This window comes from Chelonia mydas, chromosome 1, assembly GCF_015237465.2.
Source record: "Chelonia mydas isolate rCheMyd1 chromosome 1, rCheMyd1.pri.v2, whole genome shotgun sequence".
In the NCBI taxonomy this organism is placed as follows: Eukaryota; Metazoa; Chordata; order Testudines; family Cheloniidae; genus Chelonia; species Chelonia mydas.
In genome coordinates this window covers 147,681,843-147,697,606 of record NC_057849.1, presented here as the reverse complement: position 1 = coordinate 147,697,606, position 15,764 = coordinate 147,681,843, and the positions used below count along the sequence as shown (strand labels likewise).

The following is a 15,764-nucleotide window of genomic DNA, read 5'->3' as shown; positions in this document are numbered from 1 at the left end:
ATATCCGTCTGAAGCTAATTGCATAAGAATAAATAGGGTCAGGTTCTAGTACCTTTACTTGTGTTGAGGTGCACCTTTATTGCACAAGTGGTCATGCTGATCCCAGTGAGACCCCTTGGGAAGAGTGGCACTCTTCAACATGACTGAACTGATCCAAGGGTCTGTCTACACTGCACTTGGGAGCGAGCTTCCCAGCCCAGGTAGAGACTCACACTAGTGGAGCTTGCACTCATGCACTAACAATAGCAGTGTGAACACTATGGCTTGGACTGGAGCTTAGGCTCTCAAGCCCACCCGACCCCTTAAGCTTCAGAGCCTGGGCTCCAACCTGGGTCTGTCTACCTAGGTTGGGAGGCTTGCTCCCAGCTACAGTGTAGACATACCCAAAAAGTCTGGCTGGCCCTAGTTAATGGTTGGATTCTGTCATCCTCACTCATAGAGATTAATAGTATCTTACTCGGAGAGTAGGCCTGTGATCGAGGGTGACACAATCTGCCCCCTTAAGAAACTCTTAATCATAATAAAAGTTTGATTTCTGTATTTCCCAGCACATGGAAAATGGCAATAACAGTCAGATCACTGGATGAGATAAAAGCTATAATGCGCAGGACTGACTAATCGGCTATCAGCTGTCTGCTTGCCAAAAGGAGAAGTAAAGGTTTTCCTGATAGGGATACCTTCTGCACAAATTGATGACTTCACCTCTGGAATGTATGCAAAACTGAAGTTATTGGATGCGGATATTGTGACAAAATAGACTGACACCGTCTCTCTAAAGTTAATCTATCTGATATACAACAGAAGAACTTTTTGATACAGCAACAGGCAGCCCTAGTCATAAGAGTCCTGTTTCACTGCAAGCTTGGCAGAAATCCCACCTATAAAAGAGCAAAAGAGAATAATAAAAGATAGTTAAAGTATTTAGTGTGGGAGAGAAAATGACACAGCTCCCAAAGTAATTTTTTAAGTTTTGGTTTAACTAATTATTAAAAATTCTGTTGCTTTGGGAGATTTGTTTCTGTTGCTGTGGAGGTTTCTTAGTAACTACAATGAGTGTATTCCTGCAGACGAATAGAACCAAAGAAATACTGTTCTGTAGAATAATGTTTTAGGTCCAATACCTTTTCAGTGTTTCATTTCTGAATGTGCTATGCTCTTAAGAGTAGAGGTTTTACCCGTCGTGTCCCAGACTAATGAAGTCAGATAACATTCTGCCTAGAGTTTAAATGGGATAGGTTTTTGCCTGTAAAGTCCCCATCAGTTTCAAGTAAGCCGCTGGAATTGTCTTCACCTCTAATCCTTAAATATGGCTTGTTATGCTGTTAAAGAGGTGCTGCATTCTACCCCCAGAGATGGCTGCATTTCAGTGGTTGGTAAAGTATCCCTTATAGATCCCTTACTATACCGGGCTGTTGTGGGGTTTTTAATTAGTTAATGCCTATAACACATTTTGAGATCCAGAAGTGCAAAGTATTAGTTATTATTTTTATTTATAAAGTGGCTAAATATGATCAATATCATGGATAGGTCAGCATTTTCAGTATGGAGGGAGCGTTCTAACATTGTGTGAAGGTACAGAGCAGCAGAAAGAAGCTGTGAAAGCGTAGAAAGCTGCAAGACCCTAGAAATGCTCCAACTATCACTCTAAATGTGTGCCAGCAGCTGTGGGCAAAGCAATTAGTGGCTCCCTGAACCTCACCTGTCGTACTCCTGATTCCACAGTAACCCCTGATACAGTCAATTGCTGAAGCGGTTCACATGTTGCAACCTCAGCCACTATCTCACGACCCCAAGCTTCCATTCTTTAGTCCTGTAGGCAACTGGTTCAGCAGCAAAAGTATATGCAGCCCCCCTTCAAATCCCCACTCCCAATGAAGCCACCTGTGGACACCCTGACTCCAGGCAGCATGTTGCTTTTTGGTAAGCAGAGAACTTGGAAGGGAGATCACAAAATAAGGGAGCAACAAAAAATGGGCAAAACTGAAAGAAGGAAAAAAGAACAGAGAGAAAAACAGAAATAAAATGAAGGGGTGGGGGTGTTTGTGTGTGTGTGTGGTGGTGGTGGGGGTTAAGGTAGCAGCAGTTATTCCAGGGCCTGGTGTAAGGAGACAGGGAAGGGGTCACTCTTCTGCTAGTGCAGCAAAAAAGCTGGGTGTGGGGTGGGACCTGCCAGAAAAATGCACTGATCTAAGTATTAATTGGTGGGGACTGGGCTGGGTGAGACACTTGCATTGCTCCTTCTTCTCACTCTAAAATACTTATGCTTAGCAGAGTAAGAACAGCTGAAAGGCATTTCATCCTAACTGAAGCTGGCATCTCAAAATAGCCTGCAGTGTATCTGTGCACCAACCTAAGGAACCATTTGTTTAAGTCCCTGCCATCCTGTTAACATCATCCCTCTTGTTCCCTCCACCCCTCCAGTAAGTAAGTAAAGATAGGCAGGGTTGTCAGGATACTGACTGGAACAAACTTGAGACTTCTGGTGGAGTGGGGTGACCTTGAAGTCTAACCATCACTAGCGATGATTGGAGCTTGACAGATAAATAGTTTCATGTGTTGGAACAGCATATACATGCACCCTGGAGGGATTCTCTTTTGAAAATATGTGATTTGTTTAGATCTTAATTTTTTTTTTCTGATGTGCCACAAAAAGTTGGTGAAACCTCACATACTGGATAGATAAAATAAATATTCAGTAAGACTGAAAAGCTGGATAAGTTAAAGGCCCATAGTAATATCTGATGCCCAGTCCTGCAAGCCTTCCATACAGGGAACTCCCACGGAAGTCACTGGGACTTCTACTTACGGAGGGCTTACAGGATTGGGTTCTTAGTAACACATGTTAAGATAAAGGAAATCAAATCACATGCATTAGGTAAATCACAGTTTCCCCTTTGAGTACAATAATGCACATTTGGCCAGGTGCATTTTGAAGGGTTTTCACCTTTTTCTGAAGTATTATATATTGTCATTGTAGAAGACAACTTGCCAGATATGGTGTACAAATAGCCTGATAACATAGGGCAAGTCCTTTGCATACGGTATCATGACCAAATACTGCTATCAAATGTTTCTAAGTCATGGACATTTGTTTACATCTTCAGTATTCTTTGGCAGATGTACATTTTCTGTAGTAACTGAAACAAATATTGATACATTCCAGCTTTTGGTGTTGGGAACAGAAAGCACACAAGATTCAGCTCCCTGTTTTTACCAGAATACACAACTCAGAGGAGACCATTCCTGGCAAATATGTGATGTTAAAGTTTCATAGCTAATGTTAAGAATATGTTGGTTATGTGCACACAGTGCAGGATGGAAGAGCATGGGGCAAAGGGATGTAAGCTGTACAACCTCCATGATCTTGGGGTCAGCTGGGCACTCAATGCAAACTATTCCTCTGTGTGGAGGAACCTTAAGTTAGTGAGCTAAGGTGGTTTTGTGCCAGCAGACTAGTGCGAAGCAGCCACAGAAAGGACTAGGATCTGGCCTGCTGTGTCAAGAAAACTTATGAAGAATATTCATTAGCTGAAGCAGTTTTAATGTGAAAAGAAAGATTTGGGGCTCTTCTACTAAGGAAAGATATTTGTTACTACCAACATTATTGCTGTATAATTTGTTCTATATTAAAATAGCAAACCAGTTCACCAGAGAGAAGGGAATGGGGATACAATGATGCAACTGCTGGATCACGTTGTATTTGTTGGGGGCCTAATTCATACTGACCCCTAAACTAAGATTTTGATACCTAACATTAGGCATGCTACTATATCTTTTCTATAGTGCGATGCCCTTCAACGAGCTTAGGTATGTGTCGGTAACAACAGATGCATTGGTAGAGGTGGAGGCAAATGCTCACGCTACAGAGATTCTTTCTCTCTAATGGGAATGCTGCAAATACTTTAGTTATACAGGGCATGACTCCACCTTGTTTGGGAGATTCAAGTTCAATGAACTCCATTCATGCTCTGAAAGGAGCACGGCCCTTTCCCTACCACATGAAAATGGCATTAAATACAGTACATTCCCCTGTAAAGTGCTATGCAAATATAAACTAATTAAATGAAGCTTTAACATACTTTTAATTATTTCTTCAGGGATAGTTTAGTTAAGGGAAAGAAGTAAGGGGGGTGGGAAAAGCTCTGTGTCTTCAGAGAGAAATAGCCAGCTGTGGGGAGAAGGAAACCTCAAAGGGGAGAAGGCAGTTCATGGATTTTGCGGTTGTGTGAACACCCTTCACTCTTGTTAGTGTAATGTAGGCTAAAGTGAGTTTGAGATGGAAATTCAGAGGTCTCACACGGCTATAATTGTCATGTGATTTGAAGCTGTTCCCACTGAAACCTGTCTTGCTGCTAGTGGATAACTCTACTTCTGGTCGGGTGTATTGAGAATCATTTGAAAAGACTTGTAGGTTCACCAAGTCTACCCCCTGTCCCATAGCAAGAACATCTGCTTTTCAGCTGATATATCTGCAAAATGGTAGCTCGTCCATCCTAGACTTATATTGGTAAACACCAAAGGCCCCCACTGTGTGGTTCTTGACAGACTTTTCCAGACAATTGTGGAAGGCGGGAGGTCTATTGAAGCAATTGTTCCTGCAAGATAGTAGAAATCTGGGTGATGAAGCCCTTTCTTATACACCACCCAAATTTGCCATTATACAATTTCAGTGTATGGTTCCACATTTTGTCCTTGTTTTATAACTTGAATACAGTCTTATTTAAATCCTTGTAGGACCTCTTTGGCTAGATACTGTGCTGAGATATTATACTGGCATGGCGGGCACCAGCATAAGACCTGATAGATAGATTAGATAGCTATGTGGGATCCGTTAACACACACATAACAATTTGATATGTGTGTTACCCTATCTATCTGTCTGTAGTTTTTCTATCATTACTTGCTGAATGATCATTGTCAGTAAAATCTTCTTCTGTTTGGGAAGCATCCTGGATCTTTTATTCAGAATAGGAGAGAGACAAATAACTTGAAATGGCATGGTGATGTTCTTTCCTGTCATATTTTATGACCCCAGATTATGGTGGTCAAGAAATTTCCCATCCTGAAGTGAATTATAGAGAGAGGTTTATGCAAATATTTTGGAACATGCATTCTGGTTAGAGTGTGAAATGATTGATTTCCTGTTTGATGGCCTCTAAGATTGCAAGTTACAAAGCCAAGCTGTGAGAGCCGATAGGACTTCATTTGTGCTTACAGCTGATGTTTGACCTTTGTTTACTGGAGTTGGAGTCTAACTGCTCTCCCCCAGGTCTGAGTCCGTTAGTACTCTCTAGTAATATGAAATTATTGCATGAGAAGTTGGTGGTGAAGTGACATCTTTAAAATGCAGTGCTGCCAGACAGCTTCTTGCCTTGAAACTGGATCTGAGAAGAGCACAAGTATACAAAAGTGAACTGTCATCTTTTCCACAGAGCGCATGTGTGACAGGGTGTATCAACCCCACACTGGGGAGGCGGGGGTTAATAAACTCCTTTGGGCCCAAGAGGCCACGCTTTCTCACCCTTGTTGGACTGCTCCCATTGGAGGGAGCATTCAAAAGGGAGCAGCTCAGCTCAGTCTGGGAGAGCTGAGGAGGAGAGTGGTTGTGCACAGCAGCCTCCTGCTGCGACTCCAAGCTGCTGGGGCAGAGGATCGATCCAAGCTGCACTGGAGGAAGCCAGTTGACCATGGGGACTGAAGGAGACCACTCGCTGCGACCAGCAAAGGAGCTGCCAGAGACAGAGGAAAGGGTAGGAAGCAACTAAGGGGGCGCACTTGAGGATGTGGAGACCTGAACCCTGTAACAGGGAACCTGGTTTTGAAGGATCCTGGGTCAGAACCTAGTGGAGTAGGGTGGGCCCAGGTTCCCCTATCCTCCTCACACTCGCCATTGCGCAATACAGCTGCAAGGGAAAGCAGCCCACTTGGACTCTCACTGTGGGGTGATACTGCTGCTAAGAAAAGCAGCCCCCTGAACTCTCGCCACTGGATGATACTACCACTAATTAAAGTGGCCCTCTTGGACTCTTGCTACTGGGCGATACCGCTGCTAAGCGGACCAGCACCTTGGACTCCTGCTGACCCCTTGACAGCATGAAAGAAATGTTTAATAGCAGAGAGAAGGGTAACAAGGCTGGGTTGGCAGCACAGCTTGACTCATTAAGGGAAGCCGGAGCACCCATTATTCACCTAGTAACAAACTATTGCAAACAAGCTAAAAAGGACTGCAATTCTCCCTTCTCTGCTTTTCCCCTGTAAATAGACCAAACACAAGCCCACCAAAAGGAAAAGAATTCCTTGGAGTTTTTTAGTTCACAAGTTTTAGTCATTATTATTGATTAGCTTCCAACTCATCATTAGCTTCTTTCTATTCTTCTGCAGAAGAACTCCTCATAGTTAAATCACTCAAGGAAAAATTGCCCCCGCTGCTTTCAGGGATGGGTTAAAATGATGTGAACAGTGTGAGCAGTGACAGTTCAATTAGGAACACTAGCAACTTGTTTGGAATGGCAGCATTTGCTTGAAGCAAAGAGTTTGCTGGCCCTGGAAACCCTCTCACAAGTGAGAAATGTCGGGCCTTTGGCACATTTTTGTAGAACATGAAAAGAAAGTAAAGGGAAAATGGGTAACCAAGCTGGAAAGCTGGGAGCACAGTACAAAGCTTTGTCTGTACTATAGCACCATGTGCTGACAGGTTTTCCCAATATGAATAGCAAAAGGTTTCTAAGCAATATATGCACCATTTCCAGTTGTGTCAGTTTAATATTTTAGAGAATGTCATCTTGTTTGTTTTCATTTCATTATTCTTTGGAACTGTATGTTCCTGCTGAAGTATTTCTTTTCTTTTCTTTTTTTTTTTTTGGAAGAGTAGCCTAATTTCTTGCATCTTGGATGTAGTTGCCTTCCCTAGTGCATACCTAGAGGCATTGTATTACTGAAGTAACTGGTCAGTAGTGCACTTGGAGCCATGATGCTCTCATGTTGCAATTCAGAGCAGGTAAACTTCCAGGGTACCTTTTCACAGGGAAATATGGTCATGGACACTGGTCTTTTGAAATAGCATTTATGTGCAGTATCTTCTGTATACACTTTATAACTCACATATATACTGATACATTTTTCAAAGAGTGTCTCAAGGCTCTAGTAGGAGAGGATGAAGGAAGAATGGTCTTGTGGTTAAGGCACTAAGCAGGGAAATCAGGGAGATTCAATTTCTGTTCTCAGGGTCTACTGCAGGCTCCCTCTCTGATGTTAGGAAAGTCAGTTAAGTTAATCTCCATACCTCAGTTTCTCCATCTGCTCAAATGAGTTAATAACGCTTCCCTACCTCACAGGGGGTCTGTTCAGTTTACAGCCCGAGTTTCCTTCCAGTCGTATGCAACTAGTTCCCTATGGCTGGCCCAATGAAACTTAGCAGATGAGGATATCACTGCATTAAAGGCAAACAGCTATAGTTCTCTTTATTACCAGAGAGATTGATGGAACCCATTCCTTAATGCCTTCTGGGTGGAATCTATAAACCATGTCTCAGCAGTCTCTACAAAATTTTATTTAATACACTACTAGTTTTAGACACTCAGTCCTGTTTGATCTTATTGTATATCTTTATGTTCAACAAAAGCTCAATATTTTGGAATAGGCTCAATCTACCCTTAGTTCTAGGAATGTCACACACACTTGTACATTAACTGACACTCAAAATGTATTACGATTAGGACACATTTTAACAGCATTTCTCAAACTGGGGTCTGTGGACCCTTGGGGGGGTCCCTGAGGGAACTCCAGGGGGGTCTGTGGACCCCGCTGATCAACTGCTCCCCCTCTCTCTATTTCCTGGAGGCTACTGAAGCCAAACTGGGAGATTTTAGGTCATAAAAGTTTGGTCAGTGGTGCGGCTAAGTGGGGCTAAGTCAGGCTCCCTGCCTGCCCTGGCTCCACGCCGCTCCTGGAAGCAGCCGGCATGTCCCTGCGGCCCCTGGGGTGGGGCAGGGGGTCTCTGCGCACTGCCCCCACTCCAAGCACTGACTCTGCAGCCCCATTCGTCAGGCACTGCGGCCAATGGGCACTGTGGGGGCAGTGCCTGTGGGCAGGGGCAGTGCACGGAGACCCTCTCTCTCCCCCACTGAGGAGCCGCTCCCAGAGAGATGTGCCGGTCATAGTTAGGAGCTGCCCGAGGTAAGTGCCACCTGGCCAGAGCCTGCCCCCCTCACCCCCTCCTAAACCCCAAACCCTGCCCCAGCCCAGAGCCCGCACCCAAACTCCCTCCCAGAGCCTGCACCCCGTGCCCCGTCCTGCACCCAAACTCACTCCCAGAGCCTGCACCCCCTCCTGTGCCCCAACCCCCTGCCCCAGCCTGGTGAAAGTGAGTGAGGTGGGGGACAGCGAGCGATGGAGGAGGGGGGATGGGTGGGGGAGGCGTAGGGGAAGAAGTGGAGTTGGGGGCAGGTCCTGGGTCTTAGGGGTCCCTGAAAATTTTTTAAATCAAAATGGGAGTCCTCAGGTTGCTAAAGTTTGAGAACCGCTGCACTATAAGACTAAAACATGATGAAAAATTGGCTCTTTCAATTAGGCATAAAGATGAAGGTCAGATTAGTGCAATAAGTAATACTTTAAAACCATGATATAGACTTATATTAAAATTCCATTTCTAAATTAGCAAAACATGGCACCACTCATGCATAATCTCTTTGCTAGATGAGCAACCTAGGAAGCTGTGTAAACTATACAAATTTATTATAATTGTTTCTTGGTAGATATACACAAAAGGATTGTAATTAACCAAAATTGTATAGTCTAGTTAAAGTATCTGCAACACCAAAAGCAGGTTTCTTAGCTGTTAAGACCATGGCTACCATTAAAAAATCAGCATTTGCCAACAGTTATCAAGGAGTGAAATCTGAGGTACCACGATGTCCCCATGTACTAAGAACAAGAAATAACTACGGTGACTCAGATTCCACTCTGTGGTAACTGTTGGCAAATGCTGCCCTTTTTAATGTTGACCACTGTATCTTTCCGAATATGATGTGGGTGTAAAGCAGGTATATGAGAAATCTATCAGCAGGAAAAATGAGAAGATCAAGAAAGCATTTCCATTGCCCTGTGGGAGTCTGTGTTCGTTCCCTCTGATTATGGGGCTGTTGCGCATGGAGTTTTTGAAAAGATCAATACTTTGAAAACTCAGACAGATTTTTTTTATCATCTGTGCTGAGACTCATAAAAGATTCATTTTTTGCCAGCATCAGAGACAAATCAATGGTTAAGATAATGAGATCTTGCTGTTTGACAGATCATGTTATTACAAGGGTGAAATGGGGGGGTTTTCATGGGCTGTAAGAACTTATTCCTATTGAATTGAGAATTGTAGGTAATGAAATATTTGTGTGAGAGAGAAGAGGGGGTGATCAGAGTATTCACATATTCCTGATGAATGCAGCAGAGATGTTAAAATTAGTATATGACCTTCATAGCAGCCCTTTGTGACTTGATTCAGATCTCACTTTGTGGTATAGTGAAGCCGATGATGTCTCAACTGCATCTCTCTTTATTACAGAGACATAATTTTAACAAAATACAGTTATTTGAAACACAAGCCTCTAACTTTGAAACACTGGGGCTAATTGAGAGGAAAGATCTTGTTAAAACACTGGACAAGGAATCTGGGGATCTTGGTTTAAGAGACATCTCCTTAATCTCTCTGTGCTTCGGCACCCCCTCTATAAAATGGGGATAATAATCCTATTTAGATAGTCCAGATCCCCCCAAAATGTACAGTCTCACTATGTTTGTACAGCTCCTAGTACAAAGTGTAGCTTTGACTTTGGTTGGGCATCTTAGGTGCTACTAGAATCATAGTATTTTTCAGCTAGATCCCTTGCCCTCAAAAAACATGAAACTGTGTTCCAAGTTACATGTCACAAAATGCTGTGTAACGATACACTGTATTGTCCAGAGTACAGCATCTGTAATTGACTTCTTGCAGCTGAGCATGACACAGATAATCAGAGAAAAAAATAGTTTTTTCACTTTTCACTGCTTTCACTCCAAAATGTTCTTGGAGGAATTTTTTATAAACTTAGCTAACATGGGTGCTCAGGCCCAAGTGAAATGTGCAGTATAGGTATAGACCCAGGCTCCAAAGTGCCTGAGTCACTTTTGAGAATCACTTAGTGGCATTTGAAAATTTTATTCAGACTGCTTTTGAAAAAAGTCCTCAGACCTGGACCACAAGATTGCATGCCCAAATTGGGCAATTTATTGGACTAGTTCATGTACACACTTCACCTTCTAGCAGCAGAATACCAAAATTGCAGTTAAATATATCTTATAATGCAGTCACCACTTGAATTAGCATCACTTTGGCAATCTTTTGCATCTCTTGTTGATTAGGTCTGTTGAATAAAAGACTAGAAAGCTTGTTTGTTTGTTTGTTTTTTATGTCTTCTAGCACCAGAAAAAAGTGAAGAAATGATAGTGCCGCCTTTACCATTGTTCTCAATAGTGTGATCTGAAAAAAAAACAACAGGATTTTGATTCTTTGACTAGAAAAATAATATTGAACGCACTAGAAGGTAGAATAAATTAGAGCTTTTTGTCAGTGAAAGGGCAACCCATGCAAGAAGTAGTGAAGAAGTGTCAAAGCCAGGGACTTAATTCTCAAGCAAGATTTGTGGATTGACTTCAGAAAACTGACAAGAATTAACTCAATAGATTTCCTGAATCTAAATGGTGCTTTATGGAATTGAGGTGGCAAAGACGTTTCATTCACAGGTATGAACTAAAGAAAGATCAGTTACATGCTGTATGGTCATATATCTTTGCCGCTTATGGTCATTTGAGGTCCAGTTTCCACTGTCCTTGAAACACATTGCCTAATTTTGACTTAATAATTTGTTGTAAGCACATAGAAGACAGTCCTCTGATGTGACATTTTATGGCAAAATCATGATAATTCATATTCAAGACATAAATACTGTCTAGTCGCAAATGAGATAAATGGCACCTTTCCCTCATGGAAAGTTGAGCATCCCTTGTAGATGTGCTCTGTGCACATGAAAAGTTTCAGAGTAACAGCCGTGTTAGTCTGTATTCGCAAAAAGAAAAGGAATACTTGTGGCATCTTAGAGACTAACCAATTTATCTGAGCATAAGCTTTCGTGAGCTACAGCTCACTTCATCGGATGCATACTGTGGGAAATACAGAAGATGTTTGTTTTTTCATGATTTGTGTGTATAAAAATGGGTATTTATCACTACAAAATGTTTTCTTCCCCCACCCCACTCGCCTGCTGGTAATCGCTTATGTAAAGTGATCACTCTCTTTACAATGTGTATGATAATCAAGGTGGGCCATTTCCAGCACAAATCCAGGGTTTAACAAGAACGTCTGAGGAAGGGGGGGGGGTGGGGGAGGTTAGGAAAACAAGGGGAAATAGGTTACCTTGCATAATGACTTAGGCTTGAATAGAGACTGGGAGTGGCTAAGTCATTATGCAAGGTAACCTATTTCCCCTTGTTTTCCTAACCTCCCCCACCCCCCCCCCTTCCTCAGACGTTCTTGTTAAACCCTGGATTTGTGCTGGAAATGGCCCACCTTGATTATCATACACATTGTAAAGAGAGTGATCACTTTACATAAGCGATTACCAGCAGGCGAGTGGGGTGGGGGAAGAAAACATTTTGTAGTGATACATACCCATTTTTATACACACAAATCATGAAAAAACAAACATCTTCTGTATTTCCCACAGTATGCATCCGATGAAGTGAGCTGTAGCTCACAAAAGCTTATGCTCAGATAAATTGGTAGTCTCTAAGATGCCACAAGTACTCCTTTTCTTCATATGAAAAGTGAATCCTCAGCAGTAACTCCCTCAGGCCAGGTCAGTCTCCTGCTTTAGCAGCTGATTTGACTACCAGCCATGTAAATAAGTTGACTCGAGACATGGCTATAGCAATGATGCTAACATACATTAGCAAACTGGCTACCACAATAATGGAAGGATCTGTAGTGACTGTCCAAGCTTTTATTTACTTTGCCAGGTTAACTTTTCAAACATGACAAAGAATGGTGCCTTTTTAGTCATTTGGCAAATCCAATAGGTTGGATGGCTGAACACTATAACTGCTGAATGCTCTGGAACAAGTTTTTTTGCAAAATATGAATTATGTATTAAAATGAGATCAGTGCTAATGACTGCAGAAGGTGAGAAATTAGTCACTGTTCAAAGTAATCTTTTGGAAGGTCAAAGCTAGCTTCTGCACTCTGCTGTTTTGTAAGCAATGAAGTATCTTTACAAGGGAGAAAGAATCTATGTATAAATGACAATGAAGAGATCATATATTAAATGGGAAATAAGTGTGAAAAAGAACCCAGTTTCAGCATGTGGTAAATCTCAATCTGAGTTTAGTACTTCTCAGAAGGTCACAGTACGGGTGATAAGAACATAGTATTTTGTTTACCATTGGCCTCAAAATCCTATAGATGGACATTCATCTTTATTGATGCATGCCATTATTTTTCACTGCTATGTAATTTCTTGCTGAAATTTCCATTTTCCCTAATCATTAAAAATGTCTTTTGTTTTATGGAACTAAAACAATCAGTATTTGCTAGTATCTGAGTCAGTATTGAGTTGTACACAGTGTTATTGTAGCCGTGTTGGTCCCAGGATATTAGAGAGACAAGGTGGGTGAGGTAATAAGTTTATTGGACCAACTTCTGGTGGTGAGAGAGACAAGATTTTGAGCTACACAGAGCTCTTCTTCAGGTCTGGGAAAAGTACTCAGGGCTTGTCTACACTGGCAATTTACAGCACTGCAACTTTCTCGCTCAGGGGTATAAAAAACAGTGTACACTCCTCGTGGAGGTGGGTTTTTTTTAGAGTGCTGAGAGAGTGTCCGCGACTACAGAAACTCTGCCAGTGAGTTGCCAGTGTAGACTAGCCCTCAGAGTGTCACAGTTAAACACAAGGTTGAACAGATAGTTATGCTGACTACTAATGCAAGTATTCTAAGGGACCATTCAAGGTGAAATGGCCTGTTAACACTCCTATGGTCACAGGACAAAAAGGGGAGTTAGTGGGTTACAAATTGTTGTAATCCATAAATCCAGGGTCTTTATTAAGACGATGATTTATAGTGTCTACTAGCAAAGTTATGACTTTAAGCTCCCAGGCTTATCTTTTGAAGGTGTTGTGCAGGTTTCCTTTGAGGATGAGGACTGATAGGTCAGATATAGAGTGATCACTTTGTGAGAAGTGCTCATCCACAAGTGGTGATGTGTTTTTTTTTTTTTTTTTTGTGTTGTATCATGTTCCTGTGTGAGTTCATTTGACAGTATAGTGATTATTTGGTTTAGCCCACATGCAACTGAAAGGACAGCTATACTAATTTTAATTTATTTAGCTGCCATGTGGCCGGATACTCTTTTTCTGTGGGAAAAGTAGGGATGGAGTGAAAATCCTCTGAATAGTACATGGAAAAAAATGAAAGGGAAGATGCACTGTAGCATTCCCTTTGATCCACTCACAAACAAGTGTATCTGATGTCAGTATGAACATGTTAACTATTAATGGAATGATGTTGGATTGGAGGGAGGTCTCAAGTGGGGTTCCACAGGGATGTGTTCTGTGTCCATTGTTGCTAAATATCTTTATTAATGACTTGGATGTAGGACTCTAGAGAGCATACTGATCACATTTGCAGAAGACAGAGGTAGGGGGCTTACCAATACTTTAGAGGATCAAGCTAAAATTCAGCGGGATCTTGATAAATTGGACAACTGGGCAATTGACGACAAAATGAAATTCAGCAAAAACAAATGTAAGGTGCTACCCTTGTGCAAGAAAAAACAAATGCACAAATACAGAATGAGGGAAAACTGGCTTCGCAGCACTGTTGAGAAGGATCTTGGGAGTTATGGTGGATCACAACCTCAACATGAGTCAGCAGTGTGATGCTGTTGCAAAAAATGCAAATGCAATTTTAGGTTACATTAATAGTCATGGGAGGTGATATAACCATGCTCCTCTGCTCTGGTTAAGCCTCAGCTGGAGTACTGTGTCCAATTTTGGTCACCAATCTACAGAAAGGATGTAGAGAAACTGGAAAGGATCCAGAGGCAAGCGACGAAGATGGAACGCAAGCCATATGAGCAAAGGCTGAAGGTACTAGGTATGCTTAGTTTGGAAAAGAGGAGATTAAGGGGGGACATGGTAGTGGTCTTCAGATACTTGAAAGACTGCCATAAAAAAGATGGAGAAAAGTTGTTCTCTTTTGCCACAGAGGACAGGACAAGAGGCAGTGGGTTCAAACTACAGTATAGCAGATTTAGATTAAATCTCAGGAAAAAACTTCCTAGCTGTCAGAACAGTAGGACAATGGAACAGACTGCCCAGGGAGCTTGTGGAAGCTTCTTCACTGGAGGTTTTCAAAAGGAGACTGGATCGCCATCTATCTTGGATGGTTTAGACACAACAAATCCTGCATGTTGGCAGGGGGTTAGACTAGATGACCCTTGCATTCCCTTTTAATCCTATGGCTTCAAAAGACAACAGTTGAGAGTCATAAACCATGGATGTCATGTTAGGAAGCAGTATATCTGATACAGACACCATTCGTGCAACAGGTGGTGGGTAAGTCATACATGAGCTTACAGATAACAATATTTAAAGCAACTCAATACACAGCTGTCACTCAACATCTTTACAATACATGCTAAATTGTGTCACTGGGTCCTCCTACAGTCATTAGTAATGTCTCTATGTTGAAATAAAAATGTGTGTAGAAAGTTGGTAAAGAGGGGCAGAACCCCCTCTCTTTGCATCAGCTTATTGATAGACTTTTGTTGTAGGTTACAATGCATTGTGTTTAAAGCATGCAATACAAGATACTATCTTCCTGCTTCTTGCCCCTCCAGCTCACCAATTTTCATTGCATTCTGGAACCTGGAACCATTTTCATAATCTTAGGCAGCATAATTGCCTCTTAGTCTTGGTAATATGCACTAAAGACTTCCACTATCTAGCTTCACTATGTGCTACACATGCATAGGTTTCAGGCCAAGATTTTTAAAAGAGCCAAGTGAGGCCAGGTGTTTCAATTGTTGCATTCCCAACTTAAAAGGGCCTGACATTCAGAGTGTAATATGGAGCAAAATCAGGCCTTTTTTAAGGTGTCAAGGTGGACACCAAAAAATGGAGGCATCCAAGATCACTGGTCACTTTTATTGGAAATCTTGGCCACAATTGTTACATATCTCATTAGCCTGAAGAACCTCTGTTATATCTGGCCATGGATTTTGACGCAAACCTATCTAAAAGTGCCTGATTATTAGTAATCACCTAGTAGCCTCTAGCTCTTCCTCTCCTGCCCCCATTCCATCTGTCATTTCTTAGCACTATTCATAGCTGGATCCCAACAATTAAGAAAAGTGCTACATATTTATTTAAATACCAGCCACTAAAAGGTGCTGCAGTAATAGAGAGTTTAAGAAGGAGCTTCATTAAATGCTCTAGTGAGAGCTTGCTCACTGATCTTAGCACAAAAAGAATGTGCCCATCATAGGTATCTTTCTGACTAAGCTGAGCTTTAATGTAAAAATAATACAAACCTGTAGCTGAATGGCAGGTTATATTAGACACAATTTTATTACCTTTTTTTTCTTAGTCTTTATTTTTAGAAACCACAAAGCATTCTTTAATGTGAGTGGCAGAACAGGGAAAAGGAAAACCCGCCAGTAGACAGGATTCTTCTGAGCAGGA

At 41.9% G+C, this 15,764-nt stretch overlaps 1 long non-coding RNA gene across 3 annotated transcripts in view; it reads left to right on the top strand.

Annotated features, from left to right (window-relative positions):
* The first annotated feature begins 1,287 nt into the window (after positions 1-1,287).
* Positions 1,288-15,764, top strand: part of LOC122464051 — a 28,270-nt gene continuing 13,793 nt past the window's right edge. For 2 of the 3 annotated variants that reach the window (XR_006287895.1, XR_006287896.1), the window contains exon 1: positions 5,598-5,750. This is a non-coding gene — a long non-coding RNA (uncharacterized LOC122464051). Of the gene's footprint in view, positions 1,370-5,597; positions 5,751-15,764 lie in introns of those variants that run through there. The other variant, XR_006287897.1, reaches the window with a different exon arrangement.